The sequence below is a fragment of the Haliaeetus albicilla genome, chromosome Z, assembly GCF_947461875.1.
Source record: "Haliaeetus albicilla chromosome Z, bHalAlb1.1, whole genome shotgun sequence".
Lineage (NCBI taxonomy): Eukaryota > Metazoa > Chordata > Aves > Accipitriformes > Accipitridae > Haliaeetus > Haliaeetus albicilla.
In genome coordinates this window covers 11,900,615-11,922,524 of record NC_091516.1, presented here as the reverse complement: position 1 = coordinate 11,922,524, position 21,910 = coordinate 11,900,615, and the positions used below count along the sequence as shown (strand labels likewise).

The 21,910-nt window shown below is 44.0% G+C and overlaps 1 protein-coding gene and 1 long non-coding RNA gene across 5 annotated transcripts in view; one reads left to right on the top strand and one right to left on the bottom strand.

Annotated features, from left to right (window-relative positions):
- PIK3R1 (phosphoinositide-3-kinase regulatory subunit 1) overlaps positions 1 to 4,143 on the bottom strand; it is a 60,561-nt gene extending 56,418 nt beyond the window's left edge. The window contains exon 1 of one of the 2 annotated variants that reach the window (XM_069776233.1): positions 4,048 to 4,143. The gene's annotated coding sequence lies outside the window, so the exon portion shown is untranslated. Of the gene's footprint in view, positions 1 to 2,847; positions 2,928 to 4,047 lie in introns of those variants that run through there. The other variant, XM_069776234.1, reaches the window with a different exon arrangement.
- A 285-nt stretch (positions 4,144 to 4,428) lies between these two features.
- LOC138683965 (uncharacterized) lies at positions 4,429 to 21,570 on the top strand. Of its 3 annotated transcripts, XR_011323449.1 has the most exons (4): positions 4,429 to 5,187; positions 6,013 to 6,161; positions 18,267 to 19,916; positions 20,977 to 21,570. It is a non-coding gene; the product is annotated as an uncharacterized lncRNA (long non-coding RNA). The 3 variants fall into 3 exon arrangements; XR_011323448.1 differs by lacking the exon at positions 18,267 to 19,916 and having other exon boundaries at positions 4,439 to 5,187; positions 6,013 to 6,256; XR_011323450.1 differs by lacking the exon at positions 18,267 to 19,916 and having other exon boundaries at positions 4,443 to 5,187.
- The last annotated feature ends 340 nt before the right edge of the window (positions 21,571 to 21,910 follow it).

Genomic DNA, 21,910 nt, shown 5'->3' with positions numbered 1-21,910 from the left:
GGCAAGAGAATACAGGCCTGAACATCTGACTCAAGGTTGCCCAACTATAAAGTTAAAAGGAAAAATATGACTAAAAAAATCAATTTAGAAAACAGTAGCTTAAAGACATATAGAACAGTGAAAGTTTTCTAAACATTATTTCAACTGTTACTCATTTTCATCTACTTAAATCAACAAGCCCAATCATAATGTGAAACGCTACACTGGGAACCAAAAAGTGCTAACTACTCAAAGTTGCATTGAAACTCCTCAACTACAGCTGAACAAAAGACCCAAGGGGGGCTATAATACCTGTAGGTAAAATATTGACTGTGTACTATGTACTTAGTGTACAGAAAACTGATTTTGAGAAACAGTCCCTTTTACATTGTGAAAAAAACACCAGTAGACAGGGCTGGAACAGGGAACCTCTGACAGCTCTTTTCCACACCATTTTCTTTAACGCTCAGTCGTCAAGTCCCTGGGACATGACTAACTGACAAGCTAAAAAGTATTTGTAAGAATGTGTATGGGCTTCCTTTGCCAGTGAATGACCCTGTTCCCTAATTTGCATGCGGCTCCTCTCCAGCCCATCAGGTCTAAATATAATTCCCTACAGCTTATTGCACAACATCTCTTGTAACAGAACACAGAGGAAAATCTTGTAAGTTCTCGAAGAACTTCCTTATCATCCCTTGCAACCAGTTTTTGCTGTAGGAAAGAATTATCTGAGGCTGAATTAGGCTTCTCATTTCAAAAAGCCTACACACAAGTATTTATTTTAACAACTTGCAAATCTATCCACGTGGATTAGGCATCCAGCTACCACCAAAATTTTAATGAGAAATTTCTGCAGCCATTTCTGAAAAACAAATCATGCTGCTTAGCTCACCCTACCAAACATCACAGACTTTGCAATTAATGTGAAGAGAGTTTCACTGGTATTTCTTTTCGCCTCTTCTACCAGAGGAAAGCGTACAGATAAGAACTAGAGGAAAAAAAAAGGAAACAAGAATCTAAAGCACAAGTATCAATTAAATTGTACAGAAGCCTTTTCAAAAGCATGGGTTCCTCCCATTTCACATAGCAAGGGAACAAAATGCACTTACACACCTTAGATCTAAGTGTTGGAGCTAATCTAAATGTTTCCAATCAAAACCAACTATGCACAGCAAAACCTGCTAGAAAATTACCACTTTGACTACATTAAATATTCCGAAATATTTATTTTCTTTTTAAGAAAGGTTCAACAAGTGCTCTGCTACAACTATTCATTTCACTCCTACTGCCTACAGGCATTTTGGCAGTCAACGAAGTAAGTCTTCTAAACACTGCATAATTTAACTGACTTGACCTGCTCCTCTGATCTTTTATTATCAAAGGTATCATAGCAACTTTATGGCCACATATTTAAAATGAGTACTTTTGTCTCTTATGCTTGGTGTGACAATACAGAACTGGAAATGCTGTAATAACATAAAAACTGCTTATGACAGTTTTTAAGTGTATTTTAAAAACGCAAAACCTAAATCAGATACAACAAAAGGTCCTATTTACTTGCATGTTAGAACAACTCGACACAGTTACGGTTGCAAATTTTCCCTAATCCAGTTTCCCTGGGGCTCAGAGCTGCCGTACCAGTTCATAGTCGCTCCTCAGCGCTGCCCTCAGTACAGGGCCCCCAGCATCCTATCTCCTGACTGATCTACGGTTCCTGTACCTGGAGACATTCCCATGGGTGAGCCATGCTGAATTTCTTGGATTTATGCCTTTTTCTATTCCCACTATCTATCAGGTTTGGGGATGGAGAAAGATGCAGACTCCAAGAACTGTGCAGACAGCCTTAATGCAGGGCCAGACACCATTTCTCCACACCAGCCCGGTAACACTGCAGCATCTCCAAAGAGCCCTCTTGGACAGTTCTTTACGTACTTCTCTGTTAAGATCCCGTATAAACAAATTCCCCAACTGAAGTTACACGGTCCTACACTCAGACTTTTTGACTCAAACTGGCTTAAGCTCATTAGTCTTAAAATAAATAGCTTGGAGACCATCGTAAGTAGAAGGAAAAAACCCAAACCAAACATTTTAGGCAAGAAACATTGTTATATTTGAGATGATGTATTATGGGATTTCCATTTGGCTGGTGGAATGGAAAAGGGGGAAGAAGTATTGTACAAGAATCAAACACTTATTTGTTTTTTATTTACTGTCTAAGAGCTTGATCCCAATGAAAGATTCCCGAGTTCAGGAAGAATCCTGGTCTTTCAGCAGAATGGTTTATATACTGAGCATTTCAACAGTGACAAAATTTAAAGTGCAACAGAAAGATGTTAAGAGATTCTTGTAAATTTAAGTGGAAAAGGAAGGGGACATGAAAGCTTTCCCTCCACTGCCTATTAAAAATGATGTCTGGCTCCCACTCCACTGGTACCCAAGCATTTCCTCCCACATTGGCTAGCATTCCTTTAGTGACTGAGAATAAAAACTTCTGCTCCATGAATCCACGTTACCTCCAGCCCAACCAGTGGGGCGTGTGTGTGTTACTGATACGGTGCCCCTATACAAGACAGCAAAGATTTTCTTCACCTTTATATTAACACATTTAATAACCATATCTCCTCATACTGACATCTCTCTCATATTTATTCCAAAAATCCAGAGGGAAACACAAACTTCCCTTCCACCCAATGCAAACTTCCTAACACAAACACCTAACACAAACTTTCCTCGCCACTGCAATTATGAGCTTTGTCAACAGAAGAGCAGGCAAACGTACTTAGGGAGGCACTGAAATAACAAGAATTGAAGTGCAAGCATGGCATTTCGTCAGAGACCGACTCTCCTCCCCACTAGGTGTCTACACACCTGTAACTCAAACTGTGGTTATCTCTGAAGTACGATGCTGCTGCTCTCCAAATGGAGATGATGAAGGTAAGCACCACATCGGACCACTATTTTCTGCAAGAAAGTGAGGTCCACGATATATCGTGAAGGACATGCATACTTATAATACCTTTATACCACTGCCCGTCTTTGAAAGAGTGACTTTGAGCCTGCAGAGATTCTACCGCCAAACAAGTTCAAATACGTACACATGGAAGAAGTACATTAACTTCACTGTGGACACTGTAAAGCACGTGCCATTCCGAAACATCTCGGAGACTTTACAGGGGCTGCAAAGCTATGGAAGAAGGCAGGGGAGCATCGAGACCACTCCAGAAAAAAACATTAACATAGCAGCAATTTAAAAACCTAGGAAGGCAGTACAAACTGAGCTTCCACCCTGTTAAGAGGCCGGCAAGCTAACCCCTCCGGGAGTCCTGCACCAACACGCACCCGGGCGGCGGTGCCCGCCGCAGAGCCGCCGCTCTCCAGCGGCCGGAGCTCGGTCCCCGCGCCTCGGCCCCGCTCGGGGTGGGGGGGCGCACGGCAGCCCCTCCGCCGCCGGGGCAGGGCTGCGCGGAGACGGGGCTGCGCGGAGACGGCGCTCCCCGGCCCGCGGACGGTCGCGGAGCCGCCGGGACCGCCCTCGGCGGAGACCCGGCGACAGGCAGGCTCGACGCCCCGCCGCCCGCTCCCGCCGGCGAGGGCCGCCTCGGCGCTTCCTACGGACGCCCCTTCCGCCGCCCCGGCGACGCCAGCCGGGCGGGGGGGGCACCAGCCCGGCTCCCCACGCCGCACGGCGGGGCCGGGGGCTCCCGGGCAGCCCCGCGGTCGCCGGGGCCTCGCCGCCGGCACGGCGCGCCGCCCGCCCTGCCCGACGCGGAAGCGCCGGGCCGGGCCGCCCCCCGGCCGCGAGGGGAGAAGCTCCGCCGCTCCCGGGGCTCGGCGCCGGCCGCAGCGGGCGGCTCGCCCGGGCCTGCCGCGCCGGAGGGCTCGGCGGCGCCGCAGCCGGCCCTGGAAGGGGGAAAAAGTTGCACGGGGCGGCGGCCGTCCCGCTCGGCCTGTCACCCCGCAGGGGCGGCCGTATGCCCGGGTCCCCCGCACCGCCCGGCCCCGCTCCCCTGCCCCAGCAGGCGGCCGCCCGCGGGGCGGCGCCAGGTGAGGCGGCGGCGCTCGCTTTACCTCAGCAGCGGCGTCGCCGCCGCCGCCACCGTCTCCCTGCCGCCGCCGAGCAGCAGCAGCAGCAGCAGCAGCAGCAGCAGCAGCAGCAGCAGCAGCAGCAGCAGCAGCCGCCGCGTCGCGTCGCCCCGCTCTCCGCCGCGAGTCCGTCCCGCCGCGCGTCCGCCCCGGCTCGCGTCCGCGCACCGCTGTCCCGGCCGCGCTCACCGCCCCAATGCCTCAACGGCGCCGCGCCCGCCTCCGGCCCTGCCTCCGCCCCGCCCCCCGGCGCGTCCGCCAACCAGCGCCGCCGCCACCCCCGCCCCGCCCCGCCCCGCCCGCTGACGGACGGCGGCCGAGGGGCGGTGCCCGCCGCCGCCCGGCCCCCGCCCCGGCCGCGGGCTCCCCGGAGACCGGCCCGCGGGGCCGGCAGCCGGCGGCGGTGTTGGGTTGCCGGCAGCTCCCGCTCGCGGCGAGGCGGGGGGGGGGGGGGTCCGGGGTCGCGGCCCCCAGAGGCGGCGTCCGGCCGCGCCGGCGAGGCCCGGGCGCCCCCTCGGCCGCGGAAGGCCAGGCTAGGCCGGGGAGCGGCAGCGAGAGGAACACGTGCTTCTGCCTGGTTCCTCTTCGGGGATTTTTCTCCTCTTTTTCTGCTCCCCCCACCCCCCGCCGAACCGACGTAATGTAGTGCGCTGGTGGACTGTGCCCTGAACGAAACCGCCGGCCCTGCGCCCGGTACCCGGGCCGTGGGCGTCCGGCGGCCGCCCCTCCCGGGCTGCGTGGGGCACCAGCTCGGCGTCTGCTCGCCCAGGGGCGGCCTGGCAGTGGCCTGCCGGGGGCGACGCGCGGCGGCGGGCCACGGTCCTCCCCGCGGCTCGGCCCTGCCCGGCCCCGCGCCGCGCCGAACGCCCCTCAGCCCCGGCCTAGCCGGAGCTGCCTTCGGGCGCAGCCGAGTGGGCGGGGGTGGTAGGTGTCTGCAGCAGCAGAGCCCGTCGGTCGGTAGCGTTAATTACCATCGCACGGTGCCCGAGTTCGCTAGGCTCCATGCAGCGCGGAATAAAGTGACATACTCCCTGCCCCAGGGAGCGCACAGTCTCCAGTGGATCTGAGAACACGGGGGTGTGACAGAGCACCACGGGGCTGCAGCAAGAGAGTCGTGCTGCTGAGGTACGTGCTGTGTTTGAACAGGTCTCTGTTTATCTTCGGATACTAAATACGCGTACATATGTTACCATGACTCAGTCATTGTAGGTGTCGCTGTGAAAGAGGAGAAAACGGCTTGAGCAAAGACATAACACATCCAGGCTGGCAGGGGATGAATGCAAGGACAGCTGTGCAAGAAGCAAGGTTCATCGAGACCCGTTCTGTGAAAGCGAGTGCCAGGGGTCGACCTGATTAAAAGCAGCCAAGTAAGAGATATCAAGTAAGAGATTATGTAGAACATCAAAAGCATTAGTCGTGGACTGAGTGCAAGGATCAGGCCTTGAAATATCCTGTGAGAAACTTTAGGACTGGTGAAGTAAGACAGCCCAAAGTCTTATGATTGAAAGAAGAGTTATGTGTTGGTTGGAGGGGAGGTAAGAGTCCGCCTTGCTTTAATTTGGCAGTTGATCGTTCTGAAACAGGGAGTTAGCTTATGGTCTGATCATGGACAATGGAGAGAAAAAGTGGAACAGTTTTACTCCAACGAGGTGTCATTAGTTTTTGCCAAGTGCAGTAGGTCAGTGAGCATGGTTTTGGAATCCTTAGACTTTTGGAGGTATTTTTCCTGAAAAATGTTCTAAACCAAGAAATCTGGTTGTACTGAGTATGGGGGGGAAAGTGGATATCTCTTATCAGCTATAATTTCTTTAAAAGATGCTCTTCCATGGCCTCTTATGCTTTGGAGATTTTACTTTTTTCCCCATTGAGTTCCTAACTTTGCAAACTTCCAAGAGACACTAGAAGGATGTTTCCTGACACCCATTAATCGTTTCTGCATTGATTCATTAGGACTCCGTTCACTTCAGGACTGCAGATGAGAGAAGACAACACCTCCTAAGGCCTCTGGAGTGACAAGTGTGGATGTGACCCCATAGGGGTGTGACAGAACACTGCCAGGCTGCAGCCTTGGAGTTGCAGAATCCAGTCCCTGGAAAATGGTAAAAATGCCATCATCAGCCTGTATGGCAATCTAAACACACAGAATTACTTTTAAACTGAACACTCCTTTTGGAACAGACACTGGTGTTTGCACGTAAGCAAAACATTGCTGCAATTTAAATACTAAACAGTGAAATTGTTGAGGGACATGGTAGCTCTTGTCTCATACATTTTTTTGTGGGACTGAAAATGCAGGCAGAAGCAGAGTTAAGAAAGAATGTTCCATTTCTTCTGTCCAGACTGCTGTCTCTGGCATTTGCTGTTGCTGAGGGCAAAAACAGCATGGATTTTGAAGGGGATTAGACAGACTGGCTGGTTGGAATGCCAGTCCTGGGCACTGGCCTAACAATGGGTATTTAAGGGAAATAAAAACCTCTCGAGTAATGGGTCCCAACTGGTGAGACTAGACTTGTCCCACAGGTGAAATGCAGGACTAGAGTCAATGGCTGTGCTCCCTCCCGGCTTGCACGGTGCCCCTCACTGGAGGTGAAAGTGTCCAGGGCAGGGTCCAGGACTTCCTTCCTGCCTCCCCTCTGTAGTAGCTGAGCATCTCGCTCTCTGCTTTCTGTACCAGCTTTCCTCCCTGAACTTCACATTTGAGTTCACCTCGAGCACCTCACTTGCTGCTTTCTCTGTTGATCAAGGAGAAAAAGGGACCCGAAAGAGGGAAAGTAGGCAATAGCAGCTGGTTGCTTTGTTGCACCGCTTGCTGGCTTTACTGTGATGTCTGTTGTGACTTCTGTCTCAAGGTCACTCCAGCTCCCTCACAGCCCTTTCCCCACAGACCCCAGCATTATCCCAGTGTCTCCAGGTATAATTTCCTATGTCTAACCTTGGCAGGTGAAGGCTATGCATTAAGGTTTGCACTAGGAATATTGAGAAGCAGTACTCTAGTGTAAAGCTTGATAAGGAGGTGGGTGCACAAGCTGAAAACCTGGGTTCCTTCTTCATTCAGCTGCTTTTCAGGAGGTGTTAAGGACTGCGTAAAGCTTTTGTATACAAAGCTTACAACGGGTATAATGCATGTAGATATGTTTGATTAGGCCTAGATTTGTTGAGAAGGATATTCTTGACTAATTGAAAGGTTAAGTCATTGAGGCAACATGTAAACACATGGGATTTAAAGGCAACACTCAATGGAAAGAAGAAAAGATGGAAAGGTGAAATATGGGTAGAGGGCAGGATTATCAAGGTACAACCCAAACACCGTTGTTCTTTCTAAGGAAGACAACTGTCGTCTCCAACTGTTGGGAGATCTCTTGAGCATTTCTGCCAGAGGCTGCTTAGGTGAATGCAATAAAAACGTGAGCAGGTCTTTTGTTCAGTACTAGTAGCAGTCAGGTGATTTGAGCCTTTGCATCTTACCTCTGGGTAAGCTTTCTGTGTTAAAGATTGTGCAGCACTGGAGAGAATCTACCCTGGAAGTTCCAAGTCCTCTGGCAGAAACGTTCAGCTTGATCTTAGAGAGGAAATTTTAAAGTATGGAAACTGAGAGGAAAAAACGCACTCATCAGAGGATCTGTAGGGAGAGCAGAGTTCCCAGACCATCAAATCTCTTCCACTACAACTGGCAAACTCCGTTTTTCTTCTTTACTCGCACATTTTAAGGAGGGAGATTGCCTTCTCTTTCTTCTAAGATCCATTTGTACAGTAAGATAGCTGGATTAGTGGATTTTATCAGTACTGAATCTGATCTCCTGGGATAAGATGGGCAAAGGTTGAGGAGACTGTGCAGGCGAGTTTTATTGGAATATACCTTAGGTGTGATGAATGGTAATGGCATATGTCATTTACTAAGTTCAGAACAGAGTTCTGTGATTCGTGACATAATGTCATACCATCCTGCAGCAGTGGGGTTTTCAGCCAGCTGATGTGAAGATTGAGGTTGGAAGAGAATCAATGCTTACATTCTTTCTTACTCCCAAAGATGAAAATGAATTTGTACAGTGTAACTATGGTGTTTTACTAGCACGCATTGCTAAATGACTCATGTAAAATTCTCAAAGGAGTGACCATAGTGGGGAGTCAGGAAAACAACAGGAAAAACTCTCCATAGTTATTGTAGACATGAATTAAATACAAAAGAAATAAAATGGATCACAAGAAGGACAAGCATCAAAGACTGAATGGTGATGTTTTCCTGTCACAGCTAGGACAAAGTAAATATTGCTGTTCAAAAAAGTGGTTTTAAGTGTGTTTCAGAAGACAAAACAGTAGCACGAAAAGCAAATTCCTTTGCTGCTTAAAAGCATTTTAGCATATAAAGGAAAAGAATGAGCTAAAAATAAGGTATAGGAATCCAGGAAAGAAAGAAGTAAAGCTTGCTATCATATTAAGAATCAGAGAAGTAAGCCTGACAACCTTCATGTTAAAACTGGAAGGAAGCTGATTAACAGCATGCCAGTCATGCTGGGCATCACAGCGTGATTTGATTTTAATTTATTTCAGTTCTGTGGAAGGATAGAATGGCTTCTATCCGGCCAAAAACCTGACATCAGCAATAAACGTTGGTATCTCAGCTAATCAGACGTATCTCCCTTTATAGATATTTCCAGTCTATGATTCATTTCATGCTATGGTGGGCATCTAAGGCTTTTTTCCATTCTTCAAGATACAAGACGACTGAGGAAGTGGTGGAATCTCCGTCACTGGAGGTTTTTAGGTAGGCTAGTCAACCAGCTGCCTGGAGAGATACGGGTTGTCCTGCCTCAGCCAGAGAGATGGAATAGATGACTGCTGGAGGCCTTTTGTGGTTCTCTAAGTGCACGTGTATATGAATTATCAGAAGAAGACACAAACCCTGAGAAATCATACTTTCTCTTAATTAAATTTTCCCATCGGAAGCAAAGGGGCCCAAAAATCGCTCCCCTGCTCCCACCTGATCTCTGAAAACCAGATGACTGTAGTTATAAAAGCAGAGGGCCTTACCTCTGCAATATGGTCTGTTAGCAAGGACTATCTCTAGTTTGCTTTGCAGCACATTTCTGAAACACAAAACTAGTGGAAAACAAGATTTCCGTGTGCAAATCACAGCCAGAAACTACTTTGTGCTCATAAAAGTATTCAAAATATTACACTTAAAAACCCCAAACTATTTTAACCATCTGAAAGAGTTCACTTTTTATGTAATTTTTTTCTTTAGTCTCGTAAATTTAACTAAATGTATGAAAATATACATTTCGTCAAGAAACGTTTTAAAATCTGGAAGAATTTTTTTTTATCTACAGACTATTAAGACAAATAAATAGACAATATTTTTCCATGTCTGAAGCATAGTGTAATTGATAAAATAGTGCTATAAATATCGTATCTTCAAATGCAACATCTGTGTTTATCTTTCAACCATATAAAATTACATAAACATGGATTCTGCTTTTTATGAAATCTATGAGTAATTCCTCCTCTGCTCTTTCAGTGCTTGTACGCTAAGTGATAGAAAAGTCTAGGTTTGACAGCCGTGCAAGACTCATGTCTTCTGTGTAGCCAAGTGGTGCAGTATGAACAGCAATCTTGGAAGTTTTCACGTGCACTGTATCATTTGTGCACCAACATCTATCAGCACTGCCTGACCACCAGGAGTAATAAAACCCCCATGAGTAATAATGTATCTAAATTGCCAGGGCCATCTGTAGATCTGTTTTCTACTGAGACTGTTTTCCTAAAGATGCCATTTGTAGCTTGTGGTATTGAGAGCTGATCACAGGGAATTCTGCATCCTGCAGTAGTGAGCTCGGTCTGAGAAGTAAATGTAGTTCCATTTAGGTTGAGACCATTTAGTCATTTTGTGTCAGTTTGTATAGAGTAAGAGTTGTCTAATTTCTTCCAATAACATCGAGGCGCAATAGGTCACATCTTACTACCAGTTGTCTGAGATATCCTGGACCCTTAAATCAATTATTCATAGGAGTCACTCATCACAGTAAGTGTCAATATGGGTACTTGATAGGTGGCACCTCCCCTTCTCTTGCAAAGTGCAAAAGATGTAAGACCAAGCCTTGGAAAGCTTGCCAATTTAGACGTGTTTTTGTAGAGCCTGTGAAACTCACTGCAATATGGGCATGAATAATCCAAATTCTGCCAGGCAGAAACATGTGCTGTTGCTCCTACATAAAATACATCTTGAGTGACATCTCTAACAATTACAGTATTAGGAAGCAAATACAAAATTAGGGCTCATCCTGTGAAGCTAGTAGGAGTTCAGGGCCAGAAGAAAAGTGTATTCAGTTTCCTTTTGCTGCCTGGCCTGGGAGAGTAGTTCTTTTTTATTGCAGCAATAAATGAATGAATCTTTGCTGTTTAATCTGATGGGCCAGAGCTATCATTTTGTAAACTTTGAGACAAATTTGCAATATGATTAATTAGCTGTATCATGGTATTCTGTTGCTAACTAACAGTGCAGCAACAGGGCTTCCACCCATTCATTGCAAACATTATCACACATGACAGCTGTCATTCTTGCAAGCTCAAAATGATATATAGGTGCTGTGAGCTGCACCTTAGAAAGTCAGGCTTCCTTAAATCTCACTTAGCTGAGAAGGCTGAGAACATTTGCCCCTCACTTTTTCAAGGGGAAATCCATGGCAGCAAATTGCCTTTATTATTCTACTACTCTTCCTCGGTAGGAACAGCAAGTGGAACTAACAGTGCCAGTTCCACCTTGCAGCTATAGGACAGGATGATTCATCGTGGGTCTCCTCAGTGCACATGTATACTAATACATATGCACATGTAATTGATCATTAACTGTGCCTGTCATCTGAGTAGGGTGTTTGTGTTGTTTTGTGTCAACATAGTTGCTATACTACAAGAAGATATGTCTTACCATAAAAATGTTACAAAACTATTAAATGAATGTCAGTGTAAAACAAGCAATTATATGAGCAGTTGGTGTTTGGAACCTTTTTTTGTTTACCTGATCTAACTTTGAAGCTAGCCCTGCTTGGAGCGGATTGGAAAGGCTGGACTAGGTGGCCCTCAGAGGTCCTTTCCAACCTAAATTATTCTGTAAGTCTGAGATTCAATGAAATTTGAATTGCTTTTATTGTCATTTGGAATGTAGTAGAGTCAATATGTGACATTTCTAGAAGAATATTTATTTGGTTTGTGCTACTAGGACACCTTTTTAATAAGATGAAAAACAGGATTTGACAAAGGCATGTGAGCTAGTATATTTCAGTATAAACGGAATAGTTGTTTAGAAATTTCTTCCTTTGCAAAAATAAAAAATAGGGAAAAGAAGAATGTTATTTTGGGGAAAAAATGGAGGTAAAAATTCAAGGAGCTCATATCAAGACAATTGCATCAAGAATTTGCTAAACTGAAAAACCCAACCAAAAAAGCCCTCTGTTACTAGGAGAACAAGAAAATGCTATCCTTGGTGTTCAGTTGTCATCTTCATACTATCAGCGAGCCTCAGAATAACAGAATAATTTAATGTTTTTACATGCAGCAAAAGCGGTAAAACCTCCTCCCAGTCTGACTTTATCTGTTAAACCACAAAGAAAGGGGTGGGGGGGAGAAAACCACAGTTTTAAAGTAAGGTTTTAGGGTCTGAGGAAAAGAGTGGAAATTCAAAGATAAGGATGGTAGTTTCTGCCCATTAGCCACGAATTTTTGCATTATTATTGCACGTTGCATCTGAGAACAAGTATTCACTTCTGTATGACTTTGGAAATGAAATGCATTTTGGAAAAGGAGCATCTCCCAATCACCTTTACAAGAGAGGGAAATGGACCTAAAACAGAGCCACATCATCTCCAGCAGTATTAGTTACTGTGTAGGGGATTGGGGTTTTTTTTGGATAGGCATAGGTTTGGAAGGCAAACAAAAATCAGGGGCTGGTGCAAAGATACCATGATACCCCTCATGAAAGTGAGCTATGGTGTCTGCAGCAAGGTTTGGTCTCTCACTGCCCTTGTTTGAGTGTGCCAGCTGTCTGAAGCAGAAACTATGTTATGAAGTGCAATTTGCCGCTGAAAGGAGGACCCTTGATGTGATGCAACTGTGGCTTATGGCAGGGTCACCAGCCTCTTAAGAGACAGGACTGCCCTCTGGCCTGTTTCCTGAAGCATCACTTTTTAAAGTAAAGGAATTTGGGGAACTTATAGTTCATCAGCTGTGTCATATCATAAGTCAGATCTCAGAGGGATCTTGTGACAGCCTTGAAGATGTAAGAAATAGCTGAACTCAGTACAGAAATGGATTGAGACTGTAGCCGACATAAAACATCTTGAATGTGACACAGAAAAAAATGGTCTGACTTTTGTGAGTCCTTCTAGAGATGAAGTCTTAAAAGAAGCAGAAGGTGCTGATGGCTTGAGTATAGGAAAAAAAACCTGCAAGATGTACAGACTGTGGGAATAGAGTGATATGGTAAGGTGCACTATAAGAAACATCATGGTTAAATGCAGGACAGAAGAATTGCTGCTACAGCAAAACATTTTCTTGGAAGCTGATGAGAGGAAGTGCTGTTAAAGCAGTGTGACATGTTCTGAAACTGTGGCTGTTCTTGTATGTGACTGAATTCAAAACTGCCAAGTGGCTGGACTGTGGGAAGCAAATCCCCCATCTCAGATTGCCCCACAGCACCTGAGGACTACTATCTGTTTTTTTTCTGGAAGGCCAGGAGGCAGAAAATGGTGGTCCAGGGAGGACCAGTATCCCTGCAAGGTTGGCTTTTGTCAGTGCTTGTGCAGCACTCAGCACAGAGGCCTTTAGATATTTAGATAATAAATATAATTTAGATGTTCATGACTAAAGTGTCACCCAGAGAAACTCCAAGTTTGATGAGCCTATGATGTGCCTTGCCCGAGTTATGTGCCTTAGTCTAGCCACAACTGACTCTCAGTTGCTTGTAGTCACAGCAAAAGGGAAGAGGCTGGAGAGCAAAAATGTGGCTAATATAAGCCACGTGGAAGTTGAGTTATAGGGGCATGTGTGGTAGATTCACCTCTGAAAAAAGTTGTAAGCAGTTGTCCTTGGAGAGCATTTCTGCTTTCAGTAGACTGAGGCGGAGGGAGGCCTGGGTGAACAGCGTGTGTTGTGTTGCATGTGCTACCCCATGGTGCTACACTCAGGAGAGCTGGGGGAACACAGGGCCTGTTGAATTCACAGGCCAGTATCTCATTTTTAAATCACTGAAAATTTCTCCTATGTCTTTTTTTTTGTGTGTATGTGTGTGTGTGTGGTTGCTAATGGTCTACAAAATAATGCAGAAAATGCTTAAAATAGCATTTTGGTGATGGAGTAGTCAACTGAAAAAAACCCCCTTATTCAAAAGAAAAGTCAAGGAGCTTATAATCTACAGACATTCTTCACTGTGGGCTGGGAGTCCTACCTTATTTCAAGTTGGAGAGTATCATATATTCTGGGTTTTTAATAAAGCATTACAATTCTCTGTAAGGACTGTGATCATATAATAATACAAGCTTGATTTTCTTCCACTGCTTGTAGTGGGAACAGGGACAGGCTGGATGGATGCCTGATCTATGTATCTGGGTCCCATACAGTAATGTAACAGCTAAAATGGGAATTAAGTAACTCCAGTAAGCCTGGTGAGCTTGTTTCCTGCACAGTGCTATATTTCATATCACATCAGCTCTGCATGGAATCTTAGTGAGCCTTGGCAAGAAAAAGCTGAAGGGAGACAATTTTGGAGGTACTCTGAAATAGATTTCACTTCCCATGCCAGTATTCATTCTGAAGCCCCAGTATTTCTTGGAAGAGTCTTCCCTCCCTCCATGAAGACAGCAGGATATTCAGTGTGTTGCTCTGGCTGTCTCAGTCAAAGGAGACCTCTTGAGATAGCTTATCCTGGGTGATAAGGCCAGTGTGGTTATAGAAAAAGGAGAAAACTGCTCTTCTGTTACTATTTCCAAGTAAAAAGACAGATCCCTTCAGTAGTTTTGCTGCAGGGGTGTCTTCACAGCAACAGATGTGATCCATAGCTCTCAATTTTTGTTGGCTTATGCCCTGTGGATAGATGCATCAGTGGGATCCAAGCCCCAGCTGTGCTTATCTTTGGAGCAGGCATTGCAAAAAGAGGCCCACTCCGGAGAGCTGTGAGGTGAGAGGTGGGTAAAGGGCTTAGCTCAACCAGTGCCTCCCTCTGTGCTCAGTACTATTGGTGTGCTCTTTCTGTCGGAGACTTCATTCTCCCTAAAAACTGTGGTTGGGGTTGACTTGTGCACATGACCTTGATTCAGTGGTGCGGTGTGGTAGAGCAGGGAAGCATGGCAGCCCTCAGGGTTGTTGCTAGGAGTGGACAGTCAGGCTTAGGATCAAGCCGAGGACTTCCAGAATGAAAAGCCTGAGTCTCAGTGCTTTCCCTGCAGTTAGACTCCAGCTAGTGGCAGTAACTTCTGTTCCATAATGCATCAAGCAACACGCAGATCCACTGGAGGAGAGCAGTGCAAAGCTGAGACACCTGCTAGGAGTCTGCGTAGCCTGGTTTGTGGCAGGTGAGATCACACTTTGCATATTAACTTTATCCTGCACCTGGTCTATAGCAGTAGAGTAAGTGTGCAACTTCTTCCCGTGTGTGCCCATGGGACATAGGCCTGGGTTGGTAGGTCTACATCTTTGCCAATTCAACAGTCCTGGCTTCTCATCAACCTTTGTTTATACTATAGTCTGAGCGGACAGTATGAAGTTCTGTGTTTGCAGTCTGTTCTGTCCAACTTACCTGGCCACAGCCTGTGTGCTGGAGCCTTCTCATCTGCAGAAGAGCTGGACAAGATCCTGGTGGGGCACTGTGATCAGTCACCAACTCTGTCCAATGGGAGCTTGATTCATGACTAAGAAAGAAAAAAGAACATTCTCTGGGATGGCTTTGATGTTTGAATATAATTTTTAATTCATAGAACTGAAGCTTTAAGAGGCAGGTACAGCCCGCTGTCACATGCCAGAAAATTGCTGACTATATTTTATTTGCATATGTCCACTACCTTGCATGATAACTCTGGGTGGAATATATTCCACTGAATGTTCCTTATAATTTCAGGACCTACCCTACCTGTCTGAAAAGAGATTTTACTCCTTAGAAAACCATTGTCATATCTAGTCCCACAAAGGAATCAAACCACTTCGTCCCATGTCCTTGTCTTGCGCCCTGTTGAAGCCTGCTTGTCAGTCCTCACCTGAGGTGAACCAGCATGTATTTATTTATGCCACTGGGTTATTTATGTATCTGGGTTCATTGCTAGTAAAAGGGTGTAATGCAGACAGATCTGTTTAAAGGATTCCCTTTCTGGAATGTTATGAAGTTAAAGTGTTAAATATTCTTGTCATAATTATTCATCTTGTCAATAGATAAGATTTCATTGGATTTTATCATTAGCTTACCACACAGGCTTCTTAAATAGTCACAAGTGCGTGTAACCATATTCCTGTATCTACCAATAAAAGTACTCTCCACTATAGGAGGGAACAAAGTACAGTCTTAGTTATAAGTGATACATAACACAGAAATAGTGTCCTAAATACTTTGATCCATTTTTATACTACCATCTAGGAAAATTAAGTCTTCAGCAAATCTTTTTTGTATTAAGACTTATTCCTATGAAGAATTATTCCCCAAATCTCCCTGCTAAGTGCTAATATTGTTCCTGGTAGTATCCAGTTTATACTTGAGTGCTAACATTTACAGTACATTTTCTCATTTGTTTTTAAGCCATGCTCAAACTAGCAATTAACTAAAATAGTGGCTTTTGAAAGTGGAGTATAAGAATAGTTAATAATTTATATTTTTCTGATTCCAGAGGGCAACATGTGAAAATGAATGACTAATTTGTTGTTGATATGGGAAGGAATTTTAATCTTTTATGAGAACATCTTGGCTGTGGGTATGCTTATCTCTTAGAAAGAGAGCTGGAATTCTTCAGTGGGCAGCGTAAGAATATTATCTGAGGCAGCCTTGAAAGTAAAAATAATTGAGCAAGGAACTAGTAACAATTTCCTCTTCTGCATCTAAGATTTTTATCAGCCTCTTTCCAAGCAATTTGTTAGCCCATATGGAACTGAGTATTATTTCAGAACCATAACCATTCATTTATTAATTGAGCATTTATCTGCTTCTGTGATAGGATTCAAAAGTCCGTTGTTACAAATAAATGAAGAGAGAAATTTGGCTCATTTTTAATAAATATTCCTAAAAAGGGGATTTCATGATCAATATAAGTGTTACTGCCACTTCAGTTAGGATTTCAGAGGAGCCGGTTATCTTGTTGCATTCTGGGGCCATTTCCCTTTGTCCTACAGTTAGGTTCATGCTTCCATTAAAGATCAGCAGCGTGACTGTAAGTGCAGACCTGTTGACTGTAGGGGCAAATCAATGCTCTCTCCTCACCACTAGCACTCTCTGGTGCAATGCCCTAAGGATATTTTTATGCAGCCTCCCTTTTTATGGGTATAGCTGGTAGGCAGAAAAGAATAATGAAGCTGTGGTCATCTCCAGCAGTCTCAGCTCTCTGTTTGCCAGGTGTGCAGCCCAGAACCGCTCTCCCACATGTGTATTTCCAAGAAATAAGTAGAGCCTATTGATACTAGATATACTACCTAACTCACCCAGTGAAACACAGCATACAGAAGGTAATTAATTTGAAGTACTGCCCCTCATAGACTTTTGGTACTACTGTTAATGATATAGTGGTCAGCAAATAAATGCAGGGGACAGCAAAGAAATCTTCCTAGCAAAACCCAAGAAAGATGACATGACCTCCCCTGCACACACATGCACACACCCCCACGCTACCTGCATCACTTTAGCAGTCTGCAGTTTTCATGATCAGATTCTCCCCCTGTACGAGCCACTCTTTTGTTCAGACAAGGAGGTGAAATGGCTAAATGTGCTGCTAAGCTCATGGACAGTATCAGCTGTCTAAGTGAAGTGTTCATTATTGTCTTAGGCAGAAACAGTGACTTGAGACTTGTTTCTCAGCCCCTTTCTTTGGCACGTGCTCTAGCTGCTGCCTCCCTCTTCTTCTCTTTCACGGGTTACCACATCCTCAAGACACTTATTTTACCTTATAATTCCTGCCCCAAGGAGAGGTTGCCTTTCTTTGTGCTTACATAGCACCTAAGATTACAACACTTCAGTCCACACAAACCTTCTGAATGATATTGTAGTAAAAACAAACAGTGGCTGCTACCTTAGCTAGCCACTGGACTAACTCCAGTAGCTCAGGCAGATTTCCTTTATTTTCATATTGTGCTTTCCTGGTGTAGTGACAAATTCCACACTTTGTAGATCCCCAGAGGTAGTGGTTCATGGAAAGACATTTCTTGGTCCTTCTCATTATAGTTGTATTCTTTTGTCCAGGTGGGGCAAGGGTGAGAATGGAGATGAGTGTGTTGGGAGCAAGGAAAGCAAAGGCAAAGTAAAGGAAAGGAAAAATAGGTTTAACATCTTCGTGTGACTCTAAGTTGCCTTGGAAGAACTTGTCCAGGGGTCTTGGGCTATTGCTTTTCCTAGTTTTGGCCTTCTCTTCTCATTTTATTTGAGGTAGCATGATCTCGTCAGCATTCTATGACTGACTTCTTTGTTTTCTCTCTGGGAAACAATACAACTGGAAATTAAAACCATTGTAGAAAAACTATCAAATGTTAACGTTTGCAGTGACATAGATTTTTATTATTTCCTTGCTCATTTTTTTGGTGGAAAGTCTGTTCTTCCTTTCTTCTTACAGTCTAACATCACTTCTTCCATAATTGCTTGGTTTTAGATTTAGTGCTTCTCTTAACTGATTTCATAGCATTTCCCTTCTCGTAACAGAAAAGTAGAAAAACATTCTGTACCTTTTACCAGTTTTTCTAACAATGCACTTTCAATTATGTTAGATTGTGGTGAAAGTGGGGATGGAAAGGACCCATTTTACTTCTAGTTCATGCTCTCCACACCAAAATTGTTCCATATAGCCTATTCTCAAGTGCCTTGAGCAATAGCATTGTAAGTGGTTCTCCCAGTCTTCTATGTGGTGTAGCAATTCATGTTCCTGTAGAAATCACTAATAAAAACTTTTCTTGATATGTCACCCTAATTTAGCTCCACTTCATACAAGTCACATCCTCGCGCGCCTACATAGGCAACTTTCTCTTTTTGTTTTCAGGAGTCTTACTCCAATAACTTTCTGGAGTGAAGAGTCCAGTGCCAAATAATATGCATGAAGATCTACCAATTCAAGGAATCTAGGGTCCTAAGCAATACCGAATTCAAATACCAGGAAATTGTGAGAGTGACAACTTCAGCTGTGCTGGAATTATTAGGTGTTTGTAAGGTTTCACCAGAAGTATGGGAGAAGCGGTGTGCACCAACTCTTCTATGGGACAAATATTCTTTTATTTTCTTGTAACAATATATCTTTTTAATTTCTGTCTCTTCTGTGTGTTTCCTTATAAGGACTCCAGAGATGGAGGATGACACTGAGACAGGGAGAGAAAAGTAGGGTACCAAAAAGTCGAGTTCTTTCATTAAATAGGCTATCTTGCCTCCTTCATTCCTCCCTATGTACACCATACTGATATTGTGCTGCTTCAAGCTGCTGAAAAGAATTTTCCTAGGAACTGGGGAGAGGAATTATTCTGCTTAATTTTCTTTCATTTCCCCCCAGTAGTTTGGTGAGTGAATGGAGCAAAAAGCCCTAACTGTCCAGTTGGTTTTTTGTTTGTTTTCTTTCTTTTTGCACGCACCAGAAAAAGTGGCATCAAAGCATGTACAGTATGCAAGTTTTTTTGTGCTTGTATACTAACATAGACATACGAGTACATACACAAACATTGCTGCTGCCCTGTTGGTTTTATGCTGCAGAGTGGATGCTATTGTTGGCTACAGACTCAAAAGTCATCTGGGCTTGTAGTCTTCCAGCTTATGATTTCATCTTTGCAAATGCTGATTTTCAGAAGTCTGTTTATATGCTCTGTAAGCTGAAATGTTCAGTCTGAAATAGTTTCAGACATTAAAAGCTGATCAAAACATTTTATGGCTGAATTATGCCTGCTTCCACTGTTTAAAAATTCTGCTAGTGAAGTCACATCATAGTATTTTAGATTAGATGCCTAACACTTGCTTGTTCATGCATTTCCTTCACCCAGACAAGCCACCATGTTTAGCGAGCAGGACTTACTTAGGACTCTAAAACGCACACATTATTTCTGGAACAAATCAAACAAAATAACACCATTACTATTACCATTTCCATGAAAGGCATAATGTTGGGGAATTCATTAGTTTAAGTAAGTCAGTTGCCACCTTTAATTTGGTAGCTACCTTTAAAGATCATGCAATTCCTTTAAATTCTAGGATAAATGCTATTATATGATGGTACAGAATGGGGGTCGGTGATCTTTTGAATGTCTCAGTGGGCAAAATAGGTGACAGGAAACAGTTCTGCCCACTTAGAGATTCATCCAAGTCCTGCTGTAAGGACTGGAAAGACACCCATTGACTTCACTGGGAACTGGATGAGGCTCTAAACGTCAATAAAATCAAAGAAGTCTCACAGTGAATCGGTCTATCTGGCACACATTAAAAAAAACGATTGTAAATTTTGAAAATGAGTCTTCTTGCAATGTAGGCCAATTGGTCAGCTGCAAATTTGGCACAGCTATGAAGCATGTGTCCTGGGCAGTCTGCAGGAACATGATGTTCTTTTTCGCTTCTGAGAGCTTTGGAGACTGAAAAAAAGGACTCAACCCAATGCTGAAGACTAAATGCTGAAATAATGGAGCTTACTACAGAAATCAACAAATACTTTAAAAAGGTAACACTTCTTTTGGAAGAAAAGAAATTAACAAATCCCCCCAAAGTTGAAACATTTTTAAAGCAAGTGTACTGCTTCATTGTGTGTCCTAGAAAAAAGAACAAAATTCAGAGAATTCTCTGGCAGAAGCTGATGGAATTTGACCTTTATATCAATGCACTGTAGAAATCAGGCAGAATTCCTGAAAAAAAAAAACAAACCCAAACCCTAAGCATGTAATTGTCATCCTTTAACCATCTGCAAGGGAAGTGAAACTCATCCAAATTGAGGAGAAGCTACTGAGCCCTAGGCATCCAAACTGCTGTGCTGTTCTGTCTTCCAGTAGAAGTATGATTTTGCAGCACAGACTCCTAGTTGATGCTTTTAAAGCCTTGTGCAGTGGGTACAAACTCCAGAAAGAACATGTAGACCTTTAACTGCATACAAAGAACACAAGAGCAAAAATGGCAGTCGAATATTGTGGTTGATGTAATGTGCAAATAGAGCACAACACATGCACACTTAGGCTTGAAAGCAGCCACTGCAAAACTGGTTTTGATTGCCCTGATTTCCCACAAAGGAAGCTTCTCATGCTTAGAAAGCAGGAGTAATGTCATTAATGGCAATGAAGCTTCACCACAATAAAAGAAATGTGAGATTCAGTATCTGCACCATGCTGTTAAACCATAATCTCAAGAGACATCAAGTCCAGCGTTCTTACAGCTCAGCATTCTGCAATTACATAGCAAAAGATACTTTGGAATTCCTTATTTTACATCTTGGGAGGTAGTGCACTGGTAAAACAATGTATTACAGTATATATGATTAGTAGCTAAGTATCCCCCTGACCTAGATAGCTGCTTCTCTCCTGTAATTGCACCTTTCCAAGGAAAGTGAATTCCTGAAGAGTACAGTTGCAGTTGTTAAAGGGACTTGAGAATTTGGTTTTCAGAGATATTAAAAAGTCACTGTTAAAATCTGTAAAAAAAACAAGTCTATGCAATTTTAAATCAGCATTTTAATTTGGGGGCTTTAGAACCCCAAAGTTTCATCTACCTTTTGTCTTCCTTTTTACTTCCAGCCATTGCCTGTGATCTGGATTTCTCATCCTTCTCCTCTGCTTCCCTGCTGGCCCCAAGTGCCTTTGTGACTGTGTTCCACAGAGACCCAGCCTGGCAACTGCACAAAAATACATCAAAAGATTTTTTTAAGGGTAATTTTAAAACTCCCATTTTCACTAATTCAAGCTCTTTTTTCAGTGATAGAAGTTGACTGCTAGTAGCTTAAACTGAGTCATGGATGCTAATGGTCCATTTCCACCTCTGTTTCTATGGAAATGGTTGTCAGCCTGGAGGGGAGAGGGGAATGATTTTAAACATATACTTCATAAAATCTGTCACCTACCTGATGTCCTTTTTCACTAAAATCTGACTTAGAAAGGTTTCTGGTAACGAAACCAAAGCACTGCTAACTGGTTTCAGCTGCTAGTTGAGGACTGGGCACCAAAATGTGTTTTTCAAACACACATAGAAGAAAAATCCCAAGTCCACTGGCTTCTAGATCCTGCTTTGTCATTGTCTTGCATCCTGTGCTATAATTCACCATATCAGAATGTGTGCATAAAATGAGATGAAAGTAGAATGGGAGAATAAAGCATTACCAAAGTGGGATAAGATTGCTTCATTCCTGCATTCAGTGTTCTTGTAAACAAAAATGCAAGATGTGAAGGAAAGGGCGGAGAAAAAATGGCAAATTTTAAATATCTCCTCCTAAAGGGAGCACAGAGATTTTTGGGCACCTTGGCTTTCCAGAGAGGTTTTGCAAGTAAAGTCTAATGCAACATTTCTTTCTGAAAGGTGTTGGCTTGCAGCAACATTCCCTTAGGAAGAGTAACTTTTTTTCCTTTCATGGATAAAATTCTGTTTGGCTCAACAAATAGCAGTATTTATGTAACTGAGAGCAAAATTTGTCCTAAATATATAGATAAAGTGTAAAAGGCGCTTTTCCCCCCCCCA